The 26,924-nt window shown below is 52.1% G+C and overlaps 1 long non-coding RNA gene across 2 annotated transcripts; it reads right to left on the reverse strand.

Moving 5' to 3' along the window:
• Positions 1–1,987: 1,987 nt before the first annotated feature.
• LOC119064462 (uncharacterized) lies at positions 1,988–25,955 on the reverse strand. Of its 2 annotated transcripts, none has more exons than XR_008392965.1 (4): positions 25,675–25,955; positions 25,437–25,580; positions 6,162–8,123; positions 1,988–6,042 (listed from the first exon to the last, which is right to left on the reverse strand). It is a non-coding gene; the product is annotated as an uncharacterized LOC119064462 (long non-coding RNA). The 2 variants fall into 2 exon arrangements; XR_005085403.2 differs by having other exon boundaries at positions 6,162–6,361; positions 25,675–25,954.
• Positions 25,956–26,924: the final 969 nt, after the last annotated feature.

A 26,924-nucleotide genomic window follows, 5' to 3' on the forward strand; every position in this document is an offset into this window, starting at 1 on the left:
CCCAAGGCCACACGGAGTCAAGGGTAGAATCCAGGTTTTACAAACTTCCACTAGCAGGGTTTTGGTTTAAGCTTTGAATTCCTATTAAAACACATTTCTTTTACTATAACAGCTGCCATGTAGTTCATGTAGCAGTTTTGCGAGTTCTTGCGAGTGTGGAGGATAAGGACAGAGGAGAAGGGGTGTTTGTTTGGCGGGGTTCATCGGGCCTTCCCCGCGGAAGGAGCGAAGCAAGCAGGTGCGCTAGGGTTGGTGGAAGGGAGCTGGCCCGGGGGGCTGCAGCGGGTTTCGGGCTGAGACCCAGGGTGGTTGTCCCACCTGGGGCTGCCAGGGACCATGGAGCAGAAGGGGAAGCGGCCTTCTGCCCGGGCAGGTGGCTTTTCCACAGTACTTTTCACAGCACTGTCATGAGAATACGCAGAAAGCTTTCAGAGAGGGAGGAGGCAGCGAGGCATGGGGAAGCTTGTGTGGGGAACTCTGCCATCCATCCACCCACCCATCCACCCATCCATCCACCCATCCATCCACCCATCCACCATCCATCCACCCATCCATCCACCCATCCACCCATCCACCCATCCATCCACCCATCCACCCATCCATCCATCCACCCATCCACCCATCCACCCATCCATCCATCCATCCATCCATCCATCCATCCATCCATCCATCCGATAATATATGGTGCCCACTATGTCCCAGGCATCAGGCTGGCCCCTCAGAGTTCACAGGTAAGCACAGAACGTGACCTCAGGGTGCTTCTGTTCCATTTCTAGACCCAAGCGAGGACACACTATAATGTGATACAGGGAAGGGTGGGGATGCTGGATGAACACAGAATGGGCATCTAATCCCCATGCCTGGAGACTCAAGGCAGGCTTCCAGGAGGAAGCAACATTTAACTTGATGCCTGGAGGGTGAGGGGAAACAGCCAGATATAGTAGAGATGGCTGGTTGTCACTCAAAATTCACTTTCCCCTTCCACGGTGTAGATTTGTCACTGAAAGGGACTACCTCTTGTGGCCTGCCCTCCCCTGTTGGCCTGGGCTTGTGATGATGTCTCGCCGGTAGAACATGAGTGGAGGTTTATGTGTTGTTCCTGGGCTAAGGCTTTTAAGAAGCAGGTGTGTCTCCCCATGTCTCCTTCTGCCATCTGGACGCGGACTCGGAAGGTGATGGCAGAGCCACAGGGCAGAAGGAGGCCGGATCCCCAAGTCCAAGTCCGGGCAGGAACTCCCACTTTGTGCTGCTGTGAGCACAGTAAACAAACATGTTACCCTACCCATGGATGTTTGGAGTTCATTAGTTTCAGCACCTAGTGTTCTTTAGAAGGAAGAAAGAAAATACACCCCCTGCAGAGACAGGGAGGAAACCTTGAGAATGCAAGTGTAGGGAGGGAGAAAGAGGGGAGTGATGCCCAGTGAGGCCGGCTGTAGACTGAGGCCCGGTCAGTCACGCTAAGCTGTGGGACCCCACCCAAAGCACAGGGAGTACAACACGGACAGACAGCCCCAGGCATTCCCCTCTCTGCCCCCAGGCTCTGACAGGGCAGGTAACTTGCTAAACGCCATCTGACCAGTGGAGCGCAGAGTTGGACTCAAGCCCAGGTCTTGCCGGCTCCATGGACCTGAACATTCAGTGCTGTTCTTTGAGCAGAATGTTGTACGACAGGGGAACTAGGATACTCCTCTCCCGAGAACTCTGTGGGAGTCCTGTCCGCGTGGACTCCTCCAATTTCCTGGGACCGAGTTCCCTCCGAGGGTGCCGTCTCCCGGCGCCTGCACGCAGGATGGTCCCCACCCAGCCACAGCGGCTCCAGCATTTCTCAACCTGGTGGGCTCTGCATCCCCAGACCAATCAGATGAACATCCTGCCTGGTCTGGCTAGTCCCACCTTCTGGGGGAGCCCACAGAAGCCCCTCATCCAGTGATTGAGGCTGGCCACGGGGACCAGCTCTCACCCTCAAACGGGACATGGGACGCGGGAGGTGGCAGAGGTTGGTCAGTTACTTGCATCTCTCTGTGGCGCCCTGAGCTGGGTGAGAACGTGGCAGCGTTGCAAGTAACTCCCGATTCTCCCACCTGCGCATCCTCAGGGAAGCTACAAGCAGAGGACACTGTGTTCCCCTGGGCTAGTTTCTACCAGGCAGGTCCTTGCCCACCCACGGGGCAGTGGTATCTGATGTGGGCAGGAAAGGCTAGGGATCTGGCCAAGACGTCACATTCCTCTGCCACCTCTTGCCAATACGTCTGTGCTTATTTCTGAAACCAGAAGGCTCGGGATCACCTTTGTGCAAGGCCTTCCTTGGCCCTGCAGAGGCCTCTCTGGAGCTCCTACAGAACAGAGGGTGGGCCCAGGAGCAGAGCTTCTTGTGCCCTGCCCACCTCCTTCCCCAGCCCATGCAGAACAACTCTTTCCTCATGCCTCACTTCCCCACTAGGTAGCTCTGAAGACAGGATTTCACTACTAAAACAAAAGTCCGAAAATACCTGGTCAAGTTCAGCTGTTTCATTTTTTAGATGGAGACCCTGAGACTCAAAAAGGGACATACATTTTTTTGAAAACATAGGCACAAAAGTTATAGAAAAGGGCCTGTTTGCTTATTTGTGTCTCATGGTCCATCCACTCCTCCACCTTCCATCCCTTCATCTTCCATCCACCATCCATCCGCCTCCGCATTCACCCATCTACGCAGTGAACAAACAGCGAGGGCTCAGGATGTTCTGCTCTTCTCACCTTTCGGTCTGGGTAATTGCTTCTAAAGCTCTTGGTCTTCTTGGCATCATGTAATTGTGAGAACATGCACAGATTTGGGCTCACGCTATTTTCCTGCCACCTTCCACTGACAAGGTTAATTTTAGTTTCCTGGGATGTAAAATGCAATCAGTACTTCCTACCCCCAGGTGGCCACGAGGCAGTGTGTACAACCCCCTGATAGAATACCTACCACATAACGGGGCCTCAGTTCCCATGCGATGTCTGAAAGGTCCCCCAGTACCCTGTGCTTCGGGGGTGAGCAGGGAGGCCCTGGCTCACTCCCCTCCAGAAGTGCTCAGGGCCGCCAGGGAAGGAAGTCTCTTTGCTCTCCTTGCAGAAAGCTCAGCTGCGACCTAATTTTGGTCTGGCCAGAGCTGGCGTCTTCCTTTTCCCCTTATTGTCTTAGAGACTTGGAGTGAACTCGGCCAGGACGATTTCCACAGGAATGACCCATTCCCCCCAGCCCAGCAGGTTGCAAGGGCACCCCCACCCTCTCTCACACACTTCCTTGCCTGCCTCGTCTGAGGTGCCTCCACCCGGATATCCTGGCAGCTCACTCCCTGGCTTCCTGTAGGTCATCCCATCAATTGTCACCTCCCAGGAGAGGCCATCCTTATCCCCTCTCTGCTGCCTCCTGTCCCTTTAACCCAACTTACTTTGAATTATATATGTAGTATTCCATTTAGAGTTTGTCTCATCCCAGTGGGAGGTACACTTTGTTATTTAATTCACTGTTGCTTCCTCAGTCCTGTCCCATGGTTGGCACTTACAGAAATTTGTTGGATGAGTGAATTGATGAGAAATTGAAAAATCCACCCTAAACTTTCTACCCTAAAGTTTACCCTATTTGCTGAAATCACACACTCCCACGCCACGGAGTATCTTTGGCTATCTAGGTCGAGGGGGAGATGATATGGACAAAGTCCTGGGCAGGGCATTAGAACATCCCCAAAGGGGCAGAACTAAAGGTCAAACTCACCTGCCTATTTGTGAGAACCTGCTTATGGATCATACCCGCCCCCAAGGGCAGGCAGGCGAGGGGCTGAACACAGGAAGCCCGAGGAGCGAGTCTTGGACGTCACCCAGATTTGGACCCAAGTCCTGACTCTACCACTTTCTAGAAACAGTTGCCCAGGCTCTCTGAGCCTCGGTTTCTTTCATGCAGTGGGGCTAATGATCCTTGCTTCCTAGGACTGGCAATAACAAAACAACCCTTTGCCGACACAGGACGTGACTGTGTGTTGGTCATCCCCTGCAGCCAGAGCCTGTGCTCAGCTGTTTAGAATCTAGTGTAATTAATTGCAAAGAATGTGGCAACAGACCACTCGGAACAAGTCCCAGGTTTACCTACCTCCAAGCTGTGCGATCTTGAATAACACAACCCCCCAAATCTTTGTTTCCCATCTAAAACATGTTAAACATAAAACTGGCCATAGAGTGATTGATTAACTAAGCTAATGCATGGTCAAGTTGAGCCTGCTGCTTGGCCTATTAGTCATTCTTAGTCATTCTTAGCTATTTGGGTGGTGTATCACCAAGAAGCCTGACCAGGACTTGAATAACAGTCAATGTGTATTGTGTTTTACCCATGTCACTAGTTTTCACCCAGAGAGCTGGTTAATGAGGCAGATTCCAGCCCCTGCCTCCAAGATGGCGACTGAGAAGACCCGGGTTGGGGCCCAGGACCTGCGTGTGGACAGGCATGATCACCCTGAGGCTATTCTGACTACCAGCTGGGACCCAGGCCCTGTGCAGCAACCAAGGTCAGGAGCTGTCGGGACCCTGATGACATCTGGTTGCCAGCACATCTTCTCTCCATACTCTGCAGACCAGACAAAGAACAGCTCTTCCCCAACCCTGATACATTTGGGTGGTTCTGGGAGCCCCAGGGGACCAAGTCTCTGGCTGTCAATGCAAGACTTAACATAGTAGGGCTGAAGCCCTCAACCCAATGCTGATCTCTGTCTCTTCTCAGGAAGTGGCCGCTTGGGTCTGCTGCCCCCCTCAGACAGAAGGCTCTGAGGTTGGGTCATAGAATTGCTGAATTAGATTGTTAACGTACTAGGCTTTGGAACTATATGAAATGGCCAGCTGTGCTGGCCAAACAGGTCTCGTTCCCTGGGCTGGCTGAGGTCGACAGTCGCTGTTGGAACGCTGTGTTGACAAGGATGCTGGGGCTGAATCTGGGCCCGTGGTTCTCAACCAGGAGCAAAAATGTCCCCCAGGAGACATTTTTGGCTGTCAGGACTGGAATAAGGGCTTTTAGCAGCATTTAGAGACTCTGCTAAACTCCTAAAGTGCATGGGACGGCCCTACTTCTACGCCTCACCTTGTCTTCAACCAAGAATGATTCTGTCCGAATAGCTGAAGTGCCAAGGTGGGAGATTCTTCTCTAGGTTCAGTGGAGAGGAGTGTCGTGATTGATTAGCAATGTCTGGCGGAGTGGGGGGAGGGGCAGCGAGAGCTCCTGCGGGCTGCATTTACCATGGGATTGGGAGAGACAATATGCACAGAGAAAAATCCTAAAGATGTAGAAACATAATAAAAATAAAAACCTCAGATCCAAAGAGAGATAACAGAAATAATGCATCCAGGAAAAAAGAACATGATGCCATTAAAAAAGGAACACAGAGGACAAGAAGAGCTCTCGGAAAAAAATATGAGAGCAAAAGTATAAAACTCCACCAAAGACTTGGGAGATGAAGTGGAGGACACTTCTCAAGAATATATAGTGAAATATATCATTGAAAAGAGGAGATAAATGATAAGAAAATTACAGGACTGGCACAGGCGCTTTAATACTTAAATCTTAGGAGCTCTAGAAAGAGAAAGAAGCCCTGACTGGTATGGCTTAGTTGGTTGGGTATTGTCCTGCAAAGCAAAAGGTCACTGGTTCAATTCCCAGTCAGGGCACATACCTGGGTTGTGGCTATGGTCCCTGATGGGACGTGCATGGTAGACAACAAAATAATGTTTCTCTCTCCTTCTCCCTCCCTTCCTCTCTTTCTAAAAATAAATTAATAAAATCTTAGCCAAAAAAAAAAAGAAGAGAAAGAAAATGATGGGGAGAAAATATCAATGAAATAGTTGAGGAAAATGACCCCGAAAGGCAGGCCATGACTCTCAAGCCCAGAAGTGATTAGCACAGCGCACAGAGCCATTTTCCATCGGGAAAGGTCAGTGGGAAACTTCAGGATGTTGGCTGCACAGAAAAGTCGACAAACTTGCAGAGAAGTAAACATGGAATCAGCTTGGCTTTAAACGTCTCAACAGAAACTCAGGAAGCTAGAAGACAAAGGAGCAATGCCTTTAAGATTCTGAAAAAAAAATTCTTGTCAATTTTATTCTACGTCAAGCCAAAAATATGAAGATATCCTAGACACGCAAGGTCTTGAGTAACTTACCTCCTGCCTCCTCTTTCGCAGGAAACTTCTGAAGCACGAAGGGGTGAACCAAGAAACAGGAAGACGAGGGTCCAGGAAGCAGGAAGAGAGGCAAAGGGGTCCTTAGGCTGATGGGGGAGGGAGATCCCAGGACACCAGCTGCAGAGGCCAAGTTCCGTTTGGAAATGCCAGAGGGTTCCAGGAGAGAACACTCCTTCAAACTGATGAGATTGTTGGAAAGTTGAATGCGAATGAAAGTCCCAAAAAAACTTTGAAAATTGGCAAAGAGTTTGAATTAAAAAAAATTAGAGATCAGTGCACAGAAAACTAAGCAAATGAAGAACTCAAAATAGTTGTAACACTGAGCACCAGTCTCTCCAAATTATGGCTCTTTGGGGGACAATGCGAAGGATGGGAGCGTGGGTCAGGGAGGGAAGGGCAGAGGTTTAAAACAGCCTCTCCTCTAGCAGGGAAGCAGTGGGCAAGGCCTGCCACTGAAAACACAGAACAATGCGAGCACGTTCTGTAGCTGCAGGGGCTAAGCACAGATGGTCGGCAGAAGGAACTGAAAGAGGCTGTTTCTGGAGAAGAGGAAGAGGAGGGGAGCAGGACCGGGAACTGTAGCTTGTCTTCACTAACCTCCGAACTCCACTGACTCCAAACTAGGGGCTGGGGCAACTGTTAAACTGGGAGGTTGAAAGCAATGCAGCTGGCCAGCGTGCAAAAACTGGTGCAATCTGCGTGAGGCCCGTATATCTGCTGACGCGTTGTGCCTACGTTGGTTCCCTGACTTTGACAGTGCGCTTTGGTTTCTTTACATATTATCACTAGGGGAACCTGGGTACAGCATGGGAACTCTCAATGCTGTACTTTTTGCAACAAAATACTTGTAATATTGCAACGTTTTGTGAGTCTGATTTCAAATTAAAAAGTTATGTAAACAACAATGAGTAACGGTTACAACGGGCGAATATGCTGTCCCCAAAGCCACCCCTTTTAGAGGGAAGACACTCCTGGTCACCTCTGCCCAGGTCTGGGGTGGTGGGCCCAGGGGCTTGGGCGTCCCAGGGACGGACATGCAGGGCCTGTAGCCCAGCTTCAAGAGGACAGGGGTGGGTGGTGAGGGGTGCTAGACGGGCTGATGGAAGAGGTGGCTGTGCCTGAGCCTCCGTGAAAGGCCAGTGAGGTCACTTGGAGAAGAGGCAGCATGCAGACTGAAGTGTTCTCCAGTAGTTTTGTGGGGAGTTGCAGTGGAGAAAACAAAAATTAAACCATAAACATGCCGCTGACATTGTCCTCTTAAAAGGGAACAAATACCTGCCAGTCGCTGCTGAAAAATGAGTCTTAATCATGTGGCCAGAACGTGTCCGGAAACGGTGGCCGTCCCATTCAGCTGGCATTCTCCCGGAAGGCTGCGGTTCCACAGCTGTGGGTGGTGGGAGGGTGGGGGGCACCTGAGGGCCAAGGGCCTGAGCAGCACCCGCCTGCTGAACTTTCTCCTCCGACCCTCGGGGGACAGATGCAGAAATAGGGGTCAGGAGGCAGAGATACAGATTTGGAATCAGACCGATCTGCATTTAAACATTAGAGTAGCCTGGCCCCAAATCAATGTGTGGCATTGGGCAGGAGCCTGGCACCTTGATCCTCGTTTTCTTCACCTGAATGTGGATATTTGGCATGAAGCTTGGGAATCAGGCCCTGAGCATGGTGCCCCAGCACATGTGTGCAGAGCCGTGCCCCGGAGATGCTAGGCAGCTTGTCCAAGATCACACAGCAGGTCAGGGGCCACGCCAGAATGGGAACCCTGTTGGCGTGGGTTTAAAGTGCGGCTCCATCAAGACTGAAATCGCTTCTAGTCTCTGACACCACACCGAGTTCGCTTGAACAGATCTCTGCTGAGCGTCCACCACATGCCGGGCAGAGTCCAAGACTGAAGTTGCAGCTGCAGACGAAATCAGCCTGTGCCTTCAATAGGCCGGCATTCTGGTGGGGAAGGTGACAATAAGCACAACCATGAGAGATGTCAGATGTGAGAATGGTCAGCTGACGAGGCCCGTTGAGCACACTGAGCGTGTGCTCCCAGCTGACGGCACCATCATCGTCCAGTCGAGGGACCTGAAGGAGTCCTTCTACAGAGTGGGGGTGGAAGGGAGGACGGACGCAGAGCTACAGTGGGGTTTGGGTTCCAGGACCTTGACTCCTGGAATGACTGAGAGGACAAGGTCAGCCTTGGAGATTAGCTCTAGTCTGGTCTTTGGCTGAGTAAGCTTGAGGCTTTGCTATAGATTAAATGTTGGTTCCCCCCCAAATCTGTGATGTTGAAAACATAAGGTGAGGTTATTAGGAATCGAAACCTTTGGGAGGGGCTGGGGTCCTGTGGGCGGAGACCTAGGAATGGGATTAGCCTTCCTAGAGAAGGGGCCCCGAAGAGCTGCCCGGCCCTTTGGCCACGCTGAGGGCACAGCGGAAGTCAGCAGTCTGCACCCCAGAAGTTGGCTCCGTGGTAACCCAACCCCACTGGCACCCTAACCTTGCATGTCTGGCCCCCAGAACTGCGAGAAATGAGTTTCTGTTGTCTGCAAGCATCCCCATCTGTAGTTTTTTGTTATAGTTGCCCTAACTACCAAGACAGCTGTAGAGGTCATGGAACTAACTCCTTCTTCTTTCCAGACCCCCCAGGGGAATTGTGGGGCCCAGAGGACAGTTCCTGAGGTGCCCATGGATAGTGGCCCCATGAGGTCCCTCCTCGATGGGAGGGATTTTTGGCTCGATGATTTCTGGCTCAGGGAGGGGTGCCAGACTAGGAGCATAGCCCCCCATTGTCACTCACTGTGTCCCTTTCTGAGCCTCAATTTCCTCACCCAAACAATTTAGGAATTTGGATTTCATGAAGATGATTTCTTAAGAGGACTTGTAGCTTCTGCTCCTGCTGTCTTGGAGCCTAGCTGATGCAGGAAGAAGCCCGAGCTCATCCACTGGAGAGGCCATGCAGAGGCAAACTGAGGCCGACTGCCCCAGCCAATTACTGGCCACGGAAAGAGGCCCTCTGGGACCGGCCAGCTCTCGACCCACCTTCCATCTGACCTTTACTCTTGCCCGAACACAGTTCAGCCAACACCACGTGGAGCAGAGGTGAAACTTCCCCGCTACAAAACCCTAAATTGTGAACAATCAGCACTGGCTGTTTGAAGCTACTGACTTTTGGGGTGGCTTGTTTCACAGCAATAGATAACTGATAGATAACCTGTGAGTCTGTCTGTGTCCTTGGCCAGACTTTTCTTACTCTTCCTGCTTTCCTGATCACAACAGAGCAGTGTTAAGAGCATGCAGCAGTATCAAATAGACCTGGACAAAAATCCTAATTCTCCCACTTACTAGCTGAGTGACCATAGGCAGGTTTCTCAACCTCTCTGAACTTTGTTTTTCATCAATAAGATGGAGATGCTAATTGCATATGATGGGTTGCTATGGGTTATTGTGAGGTTGAAATGAAATAATAATACCTGGTGCCTGGAACATACCAAATGTTCAATAAATTTATTAACTGCCAATAAATATTTATTAAACACCTACTACCTGTGGCACTGATTTTAGAATCACAGGGATGAATAAGACAGACAAGGGCTCCCACAGAGTGTCTGTTCACGTAGGGGAACACAGAATGAACACATACAAAAATGAGACAATGGCAGAGGGTCGTACGAGCTCTGAAGCCGCATGTGGCGGAGGTGTGATGTGGAGGGAACCGGGGCAGGCCTCTCTGGGGAGGCCACCTCTAGGCGAGACCTAGCTGATGAGAAGGGACCAACCACCAACACACAGGGAGAAAGGATGTTCTAGCAACAGGCACCAGCACATGCGAAGGCCCTGAGAAGGGGGTCAAGGTCGGTGAGGCTTAGGAAGCCAGAGGGCCTGCAGGGAGGCCAGGGGGTCTGCAAGGTAGTGAGAGGAGCAAGGTGAAGAAGTGTGTGTGTGGTGTGAGTAGGTGGGGCTGCTGTATGGTTACTGTTGGTGAGATTGATATCAACTCAGCTTCAAGGCCTGACCCAGAGCCAACGCCAGTTCATGCTGGACAAGTGGCTGAGGAGTAAGGGTCCAGACCGAAGCTGTGAAGTGTTTCTATGGAAACCTATCCCCCTTCCTGTTGATGACTTGAGAGGCTCGCCAAGGTCTCACACTCTCTGGTACTGGCCCTGGGCTGATAATGCCTCCTAAGCCCCCACGGAGGGGAGTCACTTCCTCTTCCTCTGCACCTCTCCCTGAACCCTGCCTGTCAGGGGGCTTCCTGTGCAGACAAGGGGACTCTTCCTGTGGCGCACACACTCACACACACAGACAACGCACAGGGGCTCAGGTGGCCCCAGGCCAGGCCTCGCGGTCCAGCCCACGTCAGAGCCAGGCCCAGGATGCAGCTGGGCCCCATCTGGCCCTACAGTACGAAGCACGAATGTTGATGTGATGTGGCAGTGACCAGTCCACGGCCCTGGACAGAGGAGCTGGCCTGAGACGTATTCTCAGGAGACTGAGCACAGCAATGAGTGTTTGCATGGCTCCCGGGTCGAGGCCTGCGGCCCTGTTCAGCTGCTGAGGAAATGGGCCACAGAGGAGGGGCTAGACGGCTGTGGGAGGCCAAGGTTTGAGAACCAGGCAGTACCCTTCACTTAGGCCAGTGTGTGTGTGTGTGTGTGTGTGTGTGTGTGCGCGCGCACATGCGCACACGCAGACCCACAACAACCAGCCATGGCGAAGTTAGGTTCAGACGTAAAGTGCTCTGATATGAGTAAGACAGAAACCCAGAGGCACTGCAACACAGAGACACACAGACAGACAGGAGAGGGACACACAGACATGCCACCCAGCAACACACTCACGTATGAGGATGTGACACACACACGTGCAATCCTACAGGAGACAGACACACTTGCACTTCCACGCAGATGCTCCTTACTGCCAGTGCACACACGATGCTGCAGACACACCCGCTGAGGCCCCTGCCCCCCACTCCCAGATAATTGTGCCGGAAAACAGACACACCTGCTCCCCACCAAGTTATTACCAGGCAGTGACGGGCAGATGAATTAAGCCTTCACGGGAGGCTGGCATTTTCCTGGCAGCCTTGCTGCCTCTTGCTACCAGAGTGCCTGCCAGCTCAAGTGGCCTTTGTGATGGACCCCAGGGGGCACTCAGCCCAGCCTCTCTTACCTTCCTCCCGCTCTGGACCCTATAATGACTCCCTACCTTTCTGTCAAAAAGGCTTCTTCTTGGGCCGATTGTGGGGAGAAAAGTCTCCTAGGGGTTTGAGGCCTAAGTCGACAGATTTTCAGCTGTGGACAGGAGTGGTGGATGCGCCCAACCTAGTCCAGGGGCTAAACTCAGTCCCTCTGTCTGGAGGGGGACTCAGTTCTCCTACTTGCCATCTTGGGCTTGGTCCTCAGCTCACATGGACTTTTCTCTGCCGCCCTGGCCTTCCTTCTCTTCTTCCAACACACCAAGCTCATGCCTGCCTCAGGGCCTTTGCATCTGCTCTCTTCTCTGAAACATTCCCCACCATGTCTGTGCCTGGCGCCATTCAGACCTCAGCTCACATGTCACCTCCTCAGAGAAGCCTGCCCTGATATACTTAGTTAAAATATCCCCTCCAAGTGTTCTCCTCAGTTACCTTCTAACTCAGTGCTTCTCAGTCCTGGCTGCTTGTTAGAATTGCCTGGGAGCTTTTTAAATAAATCATTCAATGCCAAGCCCTATGTAGACCAATTAGGTAAGAATCTTGGGGGTGTGGGTCCTGAGTGCTGGTGTCCTTAAAAAAGTCCCCACCTTGGTCTGATGTGCAGTCTGGACTGAGTGAGGATTCGTGGCTGGGAGACTTCCCAGTTAGAAAGAGGAAAGGCTGCATTTTGTAGCCTCCTCACCATCTCTCCACATTGCTGTTGTTTATTGAGCACCTACTACCTTCTAGGCCTACAGCGGCCTGTGGGCGTGATGAGCTCAGCACACACCTGTGCCCAGTTTAGGTTGCTCACAGTACTGCTCAAAGGGCTCTGTGTGGGACAGTGCATTTCATCCCCCTAATAATGTGGGAACTACTGCCACTCCCATGTTACACATGAGGAAACTGAGGCACAGAGAAAAAGTAACTTACCCAAAGCCTGCAGCTGGAAAATGGTATAACTGTGAACTTGACCCAAGCAGTGCAGTTCCAGAGCCTGGCTCCTGACCCTGACACCAAGCTGTCATTATGCTCTTTAGTCCTCAAACCAGCTATAACACAGCATTTTAAAGATGAGGAAACTATGGCCCAGAGAGTCAGGAGACTTGACCAAGGTCACGCAGCAGGGTTCAGACCCATGAGAGTCTGACCCTGGAGTCCTGCGGGCAGACACATTTGTGATCCTTCATCTCTTCATTCCCTTCCGTCCCAGAAATCAGCCTTAGGGGCAGCAAGCCAGTATGGGTCACCCGACAAGTTAATTTAATAATAGCAATATAACTGTCACAAACGTGGCAGGCATTGTCCTAAGTGCTTGGCATAACTTAGCTTACATGACCTTCAAAGAAACCTTCATTTCGCAGAGGAGGACACAGTTGCACAGAGAGTAAAGTAACTCGCCCAAGGTCACACAGCAGGTTAGCGCAGAGCTGAGACTTGAACTCAGAGAGGCTGGCTCCAGAGCCTGCCCTCTTAACCCACACAGCATACTGCCCTCGGCTGCCTTGCTGAGTTAAGCTGCTGGAAACTCACTTTTCTCCTCCGTAACACAGGTGCACTGGTGCCTACCTCACGTCAGGACAATGTGTGGGAAAGGCCCTCGCACAGGCACCCTGCACAGCAGGCGCCTGATTGAGCGGTCGCTGGACAGAGCAGACAGAGCCACAGCCTCGTCCTACAGCGATTAGCCTCCCACATGGTAGGGGCTGAGCTAACACAGGACGGGGATGCAGGTGGCAGCATTTGCTGGCATCCAGCCTGCAGCCCCCAGGGAGGTGCAGGGCCCCAGCAGCCCCCGGGGGGCCCCGAGCTCAACACAGGCACCTTCAAACGCCTGGAACCTGCTGCGTGCGTCACCGCTGACCCTCCATTAATGTGTCACTGGTATTTCAAGGAGTGACTAACTGTGTTCTCCGAGGTGCGACGTAAACAGCCAAGCAGAGAGCAGCCAGGCAACAGGCGAGATGGACTCTGGAGAGGAGAAGGGGCCAGGGGCCAGTGGAGGGGAGGCTTCCCCAGAGCAGAGTTGAGTCCTTGAGTTCACCTGCAACCTGGGGTTTCGAGTTCAGACCTCATTTTACCTAGTCTGCCCTACTGCTCCCACCAAGCACACCCTGGAAATGCCAGCGTTTGAGCCGCTCCTGAGGATGTGAAAATAGTCCACGGGAGGGGCAGGACTGGGGATTAAAGACCTTATTTTATGAGTCTCTGTACTATTCTGTGTGCGTGATATCACAGCTGTGTGGGAAGCATCAAAGCCGGCCTGTCTGGAGGGTTTAAGGCAGCCTTTTCATTCCAAAGCCCCAGCTGTCTCTCGTGGGCTCGGACCCTCTCACACCTTCCAGGGTGAGCTGTTCATTATTTCAGCCCTTCAAAGAAATCTGCAAATGCGCAAATAACAGCCGGCTGAGTGCCCCATTGTTCCATGTGCCCTCTAAAGATGTCATAGGAGTTAGGAAAGATGGGCTCTGTGTTTTAATGGGCCATATTTTCTCCTGGGTCCTTGCCTTCGCACCAGCTGTTCCCTTTGCTGGGGAAGCTCTTTGTCTAGCTCGCCTTGCAAATTCCTCCTGGGCCTTCAATACTCAGCTCAAGTATTAATTCTTTTGTGAAATCTTCCACAAAGGTGCTGTTACCCAGCCCAGACTTATCTGCTGAGAAGTTCTTCTTTCAAGTCTGCTTCCCAAGATCAACTCTGGGTCCATCACATAGCAGCTTTGCAGTCAAGCAAAGCATGGTTCCTGATCCCTCGGCAGCAGCAGCGGCAGCGGCAGCTGTAGCATCCCCTGGAACCTTGCTAGAAATGTGCATCTGTAGTCCCAGCCCCGACCCAGTAAATCAGACGCTCTGGGGGGCTCGGCCATCTCTCAACAAGCCCTCTAGGTGACTAATGCATAGTCAAGTTTGAGAGCCACTGTGGTAGGGAGATGAGGCAAGTTTTCAAATGCTTAATCCAGAACCACCAATGCAAATGACCACAGCAAATACCACTTAGAGGACCATGTGCCAGACTTGTGCCAGGTACCTCACCTGCATTAACTGTCCACAGCAACACAAGAGGACAGCACATATGTCCATTATATGGATGAGGAAACTGAGGCTCAAAGAGCTACTTTTTTTCCCCCTAGGAAACAACTACTAGTGGTGGATCCAAATGCAAACCAACCACGGTCACCCCGACTACAAAGCCTGTGTATTACCAGCAGAGGAGACGCCCACACAATTTGGGGATTTAAGAGAAGGGAGAGCCCTGGCCAGGCAGCTCAATTGCTTAAAGCTCTGCCCATCTCTGATACAATAACTCCTGCTTACCTTCTAGCTCTCAGATAAAATGAAAGCTCTTCAAAGACCCCTCCCTGATCCCAACCGGGTCAGGAACTACTGGATGGTCTCCTGATCTTCTCAGCATCCTTTGTGATTATAATTAGATACTGACTTGTATGATTATGCTCACTCACTGTCTCTCTTCTAGACCATAAGCTCCTGGAGACAGGGCCATTTCTGTCACGCTCGCCAACCCAGTACAAAAGTTACCTACCACTGGAAAGCCTTCATGTCCTAACCTCCCTGTCCTTCCAGGACCAACTGGAATGCCCCCTCCTCCAGGAAGCCTCCCTGTGGTCCCTTTCTGAGACAAGTAGCCCTCCCTCCTTAATGCCCACAGCCCTCTAAGTCAGAATCACTCTCTACCACATGGCATTGACTTTGGGGAACATCTGAATTCTGGGAGAGATTCCATGAGCTTGCGAGTCCGGGGAGAAGATGACCCAAATCTGATGTTTCTGTGTCCCTCACGCACACCCACAAAAGAACCTGGGTGATTCTCTGGTCCAGCAGCAGCACCACTGACCAGGAAGCAGAACTCCTGGCGTGGCCTCTGGCTCACTATGTAACACCCAGCAATGGCCTCGCTTTTCCCGAGGGGCCTCTCAGGGCCCTTTCGGATCTGCCGCTCTCCAGTTGCCACTCAGCACTGTGGTCCGGCTCTGGGTCTGCTGACCTTGACCCAGCAGGCCTCTCTCCACAGGCCATAAGCCCAGGTCCCTCGGATTTTGTGTTCCAGTTAGAAATCAAAGGAACAGAAATGCTGAACACCAGACTCACAGGCAAAACAAAGCAACCCTATCGGAGCAAAAGAATTTTTATTAACCTAACAGCTGGCACCAGAGCTCCTCATAGGAGGAAATATAACATTGTTTGGGGAAAAATATTTTGACAAGTGCGGGGAGGAAGGTAGGGACTGCCAAAGCCTCAGAGTGAGGGAGGGGCTGCCCTGCGGGTCCCAGGGCACCCGGAACAGGGGGCGTGCGGGATGATGGAGAATAATAGAACAATAGCGAATATTTACCAATATCTCATCCCCACTAAGGAATGCGCACACTTTGTGCTCAGCACATCACAGAAATCAAGGTTCCGATTACAAAAAAGAGCAGAAAGAAAAGAAAGAGGGAGAAAGAGAAAAGCAAAAAAAAAGAACAGAAAAGAACAAAAGACTAGACAAAGGAACCCTCCCTGGCTAGCTGAAACAGCTGAGAAAATCTGTGAGAAGTACCAGCACTATATAAGGCCTGCGGCTACTAGAAAGGAAGACCAGAAATAACAATGGCTTAAATAAGATGGGTAGAACTTTCTTTTTTAGTAAGTAGCTGAAATGGTACGGGGATTCTGCTCCATGAATTTTTCAGGCTGCCAGCATGTGGTCCAGGAAGGCTCACTGGCATCTATACATTCAAGTTAGCAGGAAGGGGAATGGGGGAAGGGTGCCTTCAGGGGACCCCCAGAAAGATGCACACAGCAGTCGGCTCACACTCCATTGTCTGGAGCCTGCTCAACGGCCACGCCTGGAGCGAGGGATGCTGGGCAGTATAGTTGTGTTCTGAGCAGCCGCTGGTGGTGCCCCTAGTGCAGAAGAAGGAGAAATGCTGCTGGGGGTAGCAGGAGTCCCTGCCAAAGATGAAGACTGAGGAGCTCACAGGACTGTGGGGAAGACTGGGGACCAGGCTTGGAAAACTGGTAGAAACCAAGGGTGGCCGTGGGGCAGGACCCACTGCCGTGGTCACACTAACAGCAGGATGCACCCCCTAAAACCAGTTACCACCACCCATATAATGTCCTCATGACCAGCCTTTGAGAAAAGTACGATAAGTCCCAGCTTTCAAGCAAAGGGATTATAGTCAGCAGTCCCCACCGCACTTTGTATGAGCTAGGCGTTGCCCCGAGATCGGTAAGTCCTCACTTAACATTCTCAAAAGGACATGTAATGAAACCAATTGTTACCATAGGCTAATTGATGTAAACAAAATTAAGTCCCTAAGGCACCTCATTAGCCTTAAACGAAAAGATGTAATCAGAGGACCTGTTGTATGTTACCATCATTATCCCTTTTAATTTGTCCCGGCCTCAGGACAACCACTGGGACAGGTGGTAGTAGTAACCCAATTTTATGGGGGCAGCCAAAGGCAAGGGAAGATGCCCAGGGATGCACAGCGAGGAAACGGGCAGAGCTGGGACATGGACCCAGGCAGCCTGGCTCCAAAGGGCAGCATGTGCCAACTACACTGCATCGCTAGCAAAGGCAAGAAGCAGCAGGGAAACGAATGAGGCTGTGCATCCTGAGAAGAGGCCCATTCCTAGATTTTCCAAACAAATTTCCAGTAGGAAATCCTGACTCATGAATGCTTTCTGTAAATATTTGTTGTTGCTGTTCTAGATTTCAGGCAGATTTCATGTCAAGGTCAGTGAGGCACAGCTCAGAGGCAGCACCTCCACGAGGCGAGCACCTCCCGCTCCCGCTGCGCCCCGCTCCCGCTGCGCCCCATTCCCGCTGCGCCCCGCTCCTGCTGGGAATTAGAGGAAGTATAGGAGGAGGCTTTGAATGTCACTGGGTGTTGAGACTAAGGCCATGAAGACAATCTCATTTAGATCTCAGAGGCAGGATGGCCAACAGCTGTCATATGAGTCACCAGATTTCCAAAGCCAGCAAGCAAGGGGCCAGCCTCCACCCCCACATGCACACAGATGCCTGGATCTCCAGTCTTGGCTGCTGTCTGGCATGTGAATCACAAATTTGCATTTTGCCTGACCCAGCCCTGACCCCATGTTCCAACGGGGGTGCTTCAAGCAGGCTGTGACCACCAAGCAGAAGGCTGAGAAAAGAGAAGACCTGTCTGCAAAATCCATCGATGGGACCTCTGTCCCCAGAAATCACACAGAATGTCCCAGCACTTAACCTGGGTGCTGGGCCCTGGACCTCCTGGGAACCTAGCCAAGTTTGGGAGGAAGTGGAAAGGCCCTCGGACCCTGCTCCAGAGACATCGCTCTAATCTGCTGAAGGAAATACCCCCCACCACCACCCTGGGCCATGACCGAGTGAAGAGCTGGAATGTTGGGAGCTGCAGGTCCATAGAGGCCTGCTGCACACACACACTCACACGCACACACACACTCACACGCACACAAGGCATCAAGGAGACCCAAGGTGTCACTTGACTGAGTGGCACCCCACCCTGATGCCACTTTTGTGTCCCCAGGGTTAAGGGGTCCTGGTGCTCTGTAAGCAGCTAAAGCTTTGTCCCTTCAAAACACACAGACCGAGAGAGCTTCTTTGTTGATGCTATATGCTATTAATTATTATCATTACCATTATGGTGAGTCAGCCATAATTTTTAAGGATTTCTAGTACCATAAACTATGTTAAGCATTGACATTTGCTGCCTTTGCCCCTCCCCCAGTGTTCGATGAAGGGGCCCACACTCCTTCAGCTGAGGGAGAACCGGAAGCTCAGAGATGGTCAAGCATTAGAAAAAGGGAGGAGCAGCGCACAAACCCTTGCTCGGTGCTGGATGGAGAGCACCTCACCAACGAAAACCAGACACGCCTCGCCCTCTGGGAGAAAAACAGCAATTCCTGAGGAGGCCTGGGAGAAAAGGTCCGAGTGGGGGGGGTGGGTGTGTGGACCAGCAAGACGCTGTCTCCTGGTGTCCCCTTACCTTGGTCTCCAGGAGACACATCAGAGGGTGCTCGCTGGTCCTGACATCCCAGGGTGAGTCATGGCTGAATTCCAGCAGCTGACTGTCCCCGGAAGACGCCACAGCCACCGCCCAGTGACACAGGTGCAGCTGAGAAGCCATTTCTATGTCAAGTCTTTCTGGACAAGGGGAGCTAAGGGACGGACAGCTAATCCGGGGGAGCCAGCCCACTGAGAGGTTAGGAACCCATTTTTCTTCTTTTTTTAAAAGATTGCATTTATTTTTTTTAGAGAGAGGAGAAGAGAAGGAGAAAGAGAGGGAGAGAAACATCAATGTGTGGTTGCCTCTCACGTGGCCCCCACTGGGGACCTGGCCCGAAACCCAGGCACATGCCCTGACTGAGAATTGAACTGGCAACCCTTTGGTTCTAAGTGCATACTCAATCCACTGAGCTACACCAGCCACGCAGGAACCCATTTTTCTTTAATAAAAATATGAACTTAGAGATGTGAACTCTCTGGTTAATGAGTGGTAGCTTCTGGGTCTGTAAGGGACTGAGGAGCTAGGGCCAGTTCGGACACCACAGCAGGTCAAAACTGGCAAGGTTCTCTCCTGCAATTCCTCTCTTTACCCCAGACCAACAGACTCTCGCTTATGTATCTTGGACCATAATTATAGGGGAGGAAAGAAGCCACAAGGACACAGAATAAGTAGGGGAAAAATGGAGAGAGAGGGAGACGAAGAGAGAAGCACAGAAGACGCACCACACAGGAGAGAGAGGAAGTAAACGGGAGAAAGATGCGGTGCTGGTCCCTCGCAGCCCCAGGTTCCATGAGGCCCGATGCCATTCTGCCTCCATGGTATCTGTACCCTCCCCGACCTTACTTGATCTGGTTTGAGTGCTTTGTCTTCCTTGCAGCTAAGTAATCTCTGATTCACAGAAAACTAGGAACCGCGAATGGACTTGGAATAACAAGTTTCTCAGAGGAAACACGAAGCCATGTGTGGGATGGAAGCCAAATGGAGGCAAGGAGGATGCTGCTGTGAACTGCCTCACGGCCACACATTCCTCCCCCGCTGGGACGTCCCTCTCTCTGCAACATTACTACTCGAGTCTCAGCCGAAGGCGGAGACTGCTTTTCCATCCCCACTGTGGCTGGAAAGGAGCCACGCAGCAAACCTGCCAAGCTCAGGGGAGGCCAGCGCTGCAGGATCTACGGACTCAGAGACCAAAGCAACCGCACTGGACGGTCTGAACATACAAATTCCTTACTAAAAGCGGACCATGGTGGGTAGTCACATCCTAGGCCTGTAGCTTCTTTGACAAAAGTCAATCTTTACCTTAACTGAGGCTGCCTATTGTCTTTTTGCATCTGAGATAACAGACTTTTGGCATGTCGGAGTAATCTTGTTTTCTAGACTATGAGACCACAGAACCCCTCACTGTAGCTCATTCCCCAAATACCTTCTCTGTGTGCTGTAAATGTTAATTATTAACTATGTTGTACCCGCCAGTGTAAAAGTATGTGTGTCTCCATTAAACTTTTTATCCAGTTCCAGAGTTTTCCCCACCCCCGATGGATTTTCCTTGCTACCAATCTAGGGGGAAATCCCAGTGTTCCCCCATCGCCCGTGGATTTCCCGTGACCCACCCTGTGCCCCCTCCTTTGAGTCTAGTGTATAAAATAAACCGTGAGACTGCCTTTCTCCAGAGCATTTCCTCAATCCATTGAGATTTTTCTTTCTCATAATTGTCGTCAGTTTGACTCAAACTCATCAAAATTCCCCCCAGGATTGGGTGTTTCTTTCACCTACACCTTGAATCTGGGCTGGCCTGTGTCTTGCTTCCAACATAGAAACTGGCAGAAGTGAGGGCACGTGAGTTTTGGCGCTGAGGCCTTGAGAAGCCTTTCCCGTCGGCTTCTGACTTTGCCCTCTTGAAACTCTGCCCTGCGCCCATTGTGCTGTGAAGGAGTCCGGCCTGAAAGCCACGTGGGGAGGAAGGGCTCAGCGCCACAGCCATCCTATCGGGGCCCAGCCCCGGCTGGCCTGCCAGCTGAATACGGACAAGACAGAGAGAACTGCTCAGTCAACTTCAGAATCAGGGAAAGATACATTGTTGTGATTCCAAGCTACCAAGGTTTGGAGTGGTTTGTCACTCAGCAAAGTTGAACTAAAACATCGGCCCTGACATCAAAGCCGCTGGTGGTGAATGAGCACAGGCTCAGAGTGCAGCCCTACTGGGCGGAGCCCCCCCCCCCCCCGGGAACTGCGGCCACTGAGTGAGGGGACTGGAGCAGGCTGACCGCTCCCTCTGGTATAATGGGAAAGGGCAGGAGGCGAACACCAGTTCTGAGTGTTCTATCTGGAAGCAGAAATTTTTAAAAAATGGGACAATTGTGCAGTTTTAGGCCTGTCTATATCTAGCCCTCCAAGATGGCTGAGATCAAATCTAAAATTACAACCATCCACCTTGCCAAATTGCAACAGCTGACTTTTCTGCCATTCTGGGTTTCTATGATTAAAATGAATGCATTTAACTTAAAAGACTAAGAAAGAAAGGGGAGATTGGGCATTCTAGGCAGAGAAAGCTCAGAGAGGTGGTTTCAGTGAGACCTGCACTCAGATGTGAATAAACAAGTGCCCAGGGGCTCCTAAACTTCAGTGTGATCAGAATCACTGAGAAAGATCTATTAAAACCCTGATGTCTTAGAGTTTGGGGTTTTGCAGGTGTTCATGGTCAAGGAGGGCTAAAATTTTGCTTTTTAAGCAAGTTTCTTTATGGTCCCAATGCTGCTGTTTGAGCGGGCACCACAGTTTGAGAATCACTGGCCTAAATTTGGCCCCCACAGCAATGGGGAGGGGTGACTGGGGCGGCAGTTCAGGCCTCCACAATGCTGTCGGGAAGCCAGGATTCCAATCAGTCTGCTTGGACACCCTTAGCTTACTGGCTTTCCTCTTTACATGGGAGATCTCACGGTCACAATATGGCTGCTGCAGCTCCAGAACTCACGTCTGTATCTATGGAAGGAAGAGAGTAGAAGTTGCTCTCTGTATGAGTGGAGTTGTAAGTCTTTAGAAGTATTCAAAGGTTTCCTCTAATGACCAACCCACCTCCCACTACTGATCGCCCTGACTCCCCCCAGCAGATGGTCAGATACATCTCTAGCTCTAAGAGGCTTAGAAATTGTGTATGTATCTCTCTCACCTCCACAGCAGAGGCGTACAGGAAAAAGGGGGTAGGCAAAGGAGCTACAGTGTTTGCCACAGCCATGAAGGCGACCAAAAGTCTCGAGGTCAGTCCTTGCCAGAATCAAGTGGGGCATGTACTAGGTGTCTAATAAATGTGTATTTATGAATGAATGTCAGGAGGAGATGCAGACAGAACAGCAGGGTTAGACCTCTTCCGCTTACTGCTTGCATCTTGAACAAGTCACTTTATCTCTCTGGATCGCAGTTTCTCTTCCTGTTAAAAAATCAACTAACCTCCTTCGGTTGTGAGCATTAAATGAGATACAGTGCGTGCAAGGGGGGGGGGCTTTGACGCAGGGAGGTAGGACGGAGTTAGGAGTGTGTGGCTGTAACCACGGCTTCGGGCTGGGCTCTGTGCTAAGTTCTCTGGGTCTTTTTCTCATGGCCGCCCCCCACCAGCACTAACTTTCTTCAAGTGGGAACAGGGAGGATCAGACGAGGCTTTTAAAGCCATGGGCTGGTCATCAGAGAGTCAGGATTCCAAGCAGGTCTGCTGGGCTCCATCTGTGCACCCTTCGCCACTACTCTAGATTGCTTTTACAGAAAAATAAACCGATGCAGAGCCTCTAACACCGCGAGCCCAGCGGACACCCTTCTTGTCCCACTCTCCCTGGCTCAGTAAGTCAGCCGAAGCCAGACTCGCCTTTGCTGTCCCTCAGCTGGAAGTGGCCCTCAGGAGCCAGGCGAGGCCAGTCTTGCACCCAGACTGCCTGCCCCAGCAGGAGTGGAGTCCTGCCAGGTTGGCACAGTGACTTCCAATTAGACACCAGCTCCTGCCCAGGCAGGAGGCAGAAAGCAGGAGGGGCCCAGCGGGGAGCAGGCAGTTAGAGGGTAATTAGCTGTGGATGTGGAACAGCTCCCTTAATAAGCAGGCCGTTCTGGGCAAGGGGTGCTTAGGAGGAGCCTCACTCTGGGCACCTTCCCCCTACCAGCATCCTGCCCTGGGTGCCGTGAGGAAGAAACAGGCCCTCAGCTGACCCGAGTACCCCCCTGCCTGCCGGTGACGATGCTGGGAATTAGGGGGCAGGGTAACCTCTCCAGGGCCCACGGCAGAGAAACGGCAGGGAAAGAGCTGGAAAGATCTGCCTCTCAAGCCTGTGCTCTATCTTCTCTAGTGTACCGTTGGCCCCATGTTCTTCATCTGCTCACCTCTTCAGGTGTCAGAGCATCTGATGGGCACTCATGGTTGATACCCAGAATGATATTCAAATGATTTATCACCTAGTATGGCAGGGCTGTGACCAGCTGGAATCAGACCCAGGCCTGCTGGAGGCTGTGCCAAGCATTAACCTCTTGGCTGCCCCAGAGGGTCCCATGCGAGGGGCTAGGGTGGCTAGGTCAGCAGTAGGGGTAGGAGGCCACGAGGGCTCAGAGAAGCAGCTTTTAACTAACTAGTATGGAGAAATCTCAATTTGGGTGACTGACATGGTTGTAATAGGTAACCTTAGCCACTGTGGGCTCCGCCCTCCAAGGGGGCGTTCACTTCCTAAGCCAGGAAGCTGCGCACCTTCTCGCAGAGCACAATCTTTCCCGCACCCCAGAGCTGGCACCCAAAGCACAGGATGAGTGATTCATGGCTTCTTCCAAGAGCAGGGAACAGACTTCCCAGGCAGGAGGGAAGCCCCCATCTGTCTAAGGCAATCTGTCCGTCTGTAAGAGGGGAGAAGTGCTCCAAACACTGCAGCAGCTATACGCAAAGTACAGTCAGTCAGTCTGAAGGGCTGTCCTCAGGAGGGGGGCACCCTGGGTAATCTGCCCAGGAAACGTGCCTGCTTCCCTCCTCTTTGAAGAGCCACATTCCCAAGGACGTGTTAAAGGTTCTCAGAAGTCCCAGGACAAAAAGGCCTTTCCACTTGATTTAACCTGGCATTTTCCAGGTGTGTTTAACCACAAAGCTGTCCTTTGTTTAACCCCAGTAGGGCTCCAAGAGCATGACCTTGCTTTGAGATGACGCTTTCAAAACAAGGTTATGTACCAATTCCTTCTCCGATGCCAGCAGCCCATACATCGCCGCTTGGCCGCAGCGAATGCTGGGGAAAGGGTGAGTGGATTCAAGAGAAAGAGAGCAAGGTTTGGGGGGATGGAGGCCGGTCTGTACCCAAGGCCCCTAAAAGTCCCCCGGATGTTCTCCCTCCATCACATGATCCAAGCCCATCCACAGATGGGGGCTCAAGCAGGGCCCAGGCAGGCCTTCCTTCAAGGTGGAGGAAAGGTGTAGCCATGCAACTCAGCCCCGGAGCACCAGGAACTACAGTCCCTTCGTGCCGAGGGCTGTGGGTCGGACTGGTGTAAGTACCAGCTTCACCTCTGACCAGCTGTGTGATCTTGGACAATTCACTTAACCTCTCTGAACCTCAGTTTCCAACGGAATCTTTGGATGGTAGTGCTTCGATCACAGGATGGTGGTGAGAATAACAACTTGAATATAACAGCTACATGTAAACCGCATTAACTGGGTACCCCTCATAGTGCTGTACACTTTATGTAGGTTAAATTGCTTCTTTAACAGCTCCACAAGGGAAGTATTCTTGTCCTCATTTCACAAATGCTGACACTGGGGCACAGATTGGTTGTTTCTTGTCCAAATTCATGCAGGTGGCAGGTGGCAGGGCCAGGACCCAAACCCAGGGAGTCCACTCTGACAACCAGTACACACAGAGCTGGCCACAGTGAGCGCTCGGCATGTGGCCACAACAGTTGTATCATTCTGCAGAGGTCCCAGGGACCCAGGGATTGCAGGGGAGGAAAGGGGAGCCCAGCTGATGCTGGAGGAGAGATCAAGCTTGAGAAAAGGAGGACATGGTAGGGGATCTCTCCTCTTGCAGAAAGCTTGGCCCTCTGTCCCTTTCGGGTCTGATTTCACATCACCACGGCCACACCACTACGGGACGGGGAGGCCTCAAAGAGGGGGCCTGGCCTTCCCCAAAACCACAGTGCGTGGTCGGTTATTAGTGCCGTGAGGAGGGCAGTTTGTCTGGCTCAGTGTATGACTTCCATCCTAGATTCTAGCCCTGCATGAACTGGACATCCGTCAGCCGGATGTGAACAGGTAATGGGGCATGTCTGAGCCCAGGGTGTGCAGAGAGCAGAGCCCACAGCAAAGCCCGAAGGGCGAGCACTTAGATGAAGAGCGTGATCCAGGGACCAGGAGTGGGTGTGGGGAGTGGGTCCCGAGCAAAGCTGCGCCTGCCTTTGGGGCTGCCACAGCACTCCAAGCAGGAAGAGAGCGGGAAACATTTACGCACAGGCTCCATCTCCCATTGGCCACGGTGGCTCTGTGGGGCAGCAACTCCTCCTGCGCTTCTGGGCTACAGACGGCACAGGCCGGGAACGATCAGGAGGGACCCAGGCAGGCTCGGGGCGCTCCTGCTCCTGAAGCTGGTCAAAACCTGCACTGAAAACCAGCGAACCACACACAAACTTGCCCAGGGCTACGCATCACAGCTATGGCTGACATGGGAGGCAAGACCAAGAGAATTTGAAGTGGTGGCCCAAACTGTCCGATTCCGGGGACTACCAAAGGGTTTGGGGCAGCAAGTGTTGTGATTGTGTCTGTATTTAGGATAATGACTGAGCAAATCCAGTGAAGAACAAGGACTGCGAGACCTGAAGGAATGAACTGGGGAGGCCAGCCCAGAGCCCATGCTTCTCAGATTTTGGAGGCTCCAGAACCACTTGGAGGGTTTGGGAAAGCGCAGGTTGCTGGGGCCCAGGCCCAGGGATAGCATTTCGGCCCTGAGGCTGCTGGCCAGGGAAGCACACTCTGACCACCCCTGTCAGTTCTGACTCCAGGAAAAGAAGAGAAGGGTTTCTGGACTGCGTGATCTCATGAAACAGAGGCAGGAGACCGGTATTCCAGCCCAGACTCACCTCTTTGTCCTCAGGCTTCTACCTGTGAGGGAGTGAGGGCCTCGTTCCAGATGATTTCAGGGGCCTTGTCTGCTCGGAGGGCCCACGAGTCTTCAGCGCAGGACAGGAAGTGGGAGCATGGACAGCTGTCAGCAGCCCAGAACACTGAGAGAGGAAGAAAGAAGTCTGACTGTCCTGGGGGAGGGATGTCTCTGGGGCTGGAGGGGACACCCGGATGCTTTGTGCTCCCCCAGCTTACTTCCAGAGAAGCTGACACCAACTTCCAGGCCTCTCCAGAAAGGTGGGTCACAGCTCTGCCTGGCAGACCCCCAGGAGATGGGATGCTGAGAGGGCTGAAAGTCCGTGGGATTTAGGTCTCAGGAGGAAGAGTAGTCCAGGGAAGTTAGCTAGGTGGTCTCAGTGCCTGGCTGAGGCTCTCACTTTGTTGCCTCTGCATGGACTTGAACTCTGTGGCTGGCATCCGAGGCCCTCTGCAGCCAAGCCCAAATGAACTGGTCAGCCTGCTCCTGTCTGAATGCACCCACGGCAGCTTTGCTAGGGCCACTGAGGGGGTGTGGCCTTTGAAATCCAGGCCTGGATCACATGCCGTGTGACCTTGAACAAGACACCTCACTTCTCTGAGCCTGACTTTCCTCCGCTGTAAAACGGGGGTACGCTCAGAGTTGTTTTCAGAACTGAATAAAATAAGAATGGCAATCGAATGCCTGGCATGAAATAGGACTCAATGATAGCAATTATCATTAAGTCTAAAGTGCTATGCGACACCATCCCGGTCATTAAATACCATGTATAGGCCAATAACACCCACATTTATTTCTTCAGCCCTGGGGTCAAGACTCAAAGAGACAACAGTACCTGCAACCCCTCCCAGGGGCTAGTGGTCTTCATAGGGGGCCTGCTGGTCTGCAGCTTCGGTCTCTCCCCAAAGAATGTAAGTGCCCAGAGGGAGGCGCTTCCTTTCTGTTCAGAAGCTGGGCCCTCGGAGTACATCCCACGGCCCAAAACATGGTCTAGCACGTGTAGTAGGTGCTCCAAGAAAACCTTATGGAGGAACACCTCCATTATTTTAGAATTACATTCTCCCTCCTGCGTATATGAACACATGAGGGGCTGAGGCTCAGAGAAGGTCATCATTTTGCGAGTCACGCACAGCAAGTCCCCGCCTGCCTGCTGAATCAGGCTCCCTCCCCTGCGCACCCCACTCTGCGGCTCGGTGACTTGCTGGCAGCAGGGAACTGATTAAAACCAATCAGCCTGATTAACCCAGGAGTCTGGGATGCGGAGCTCCAGGCAGGGGTTGGCACAGGCGGAGACTGCTAGGGAGCAAAGGCGGCAGCGCCGCTGCTGTGGGCTGTGTGTGGTGGGGGAGGACTGGATCCACGCAGATGTGTGAGTCACAGGCTGAGCGTCATGAAATGGCTCGAGATGACAACAGAGGAGAGGAAGATGAAAGCCCAGGAGAGGGCCGACTTCTTATTTTTTAAATCA

The sequence above is a fragment of the Artibeus jamaicensis genome, unplaced genomic scaffold (assembly GCF_021234435.1).
Source record: "Artibeus jamaicensis isolate MK-2021 breed Jamaican fruit bat unplaced genomic scaffold, CSHL_Jam_final contig_797, whole genome shotgun sequence".
NCBI classification, from domain to species: Eukaryota; Metazoa; Chordata; class Mammalia; order Chiroptera; family Phyllostomidae; genus Artibeus; species Artibeus jamaicensis.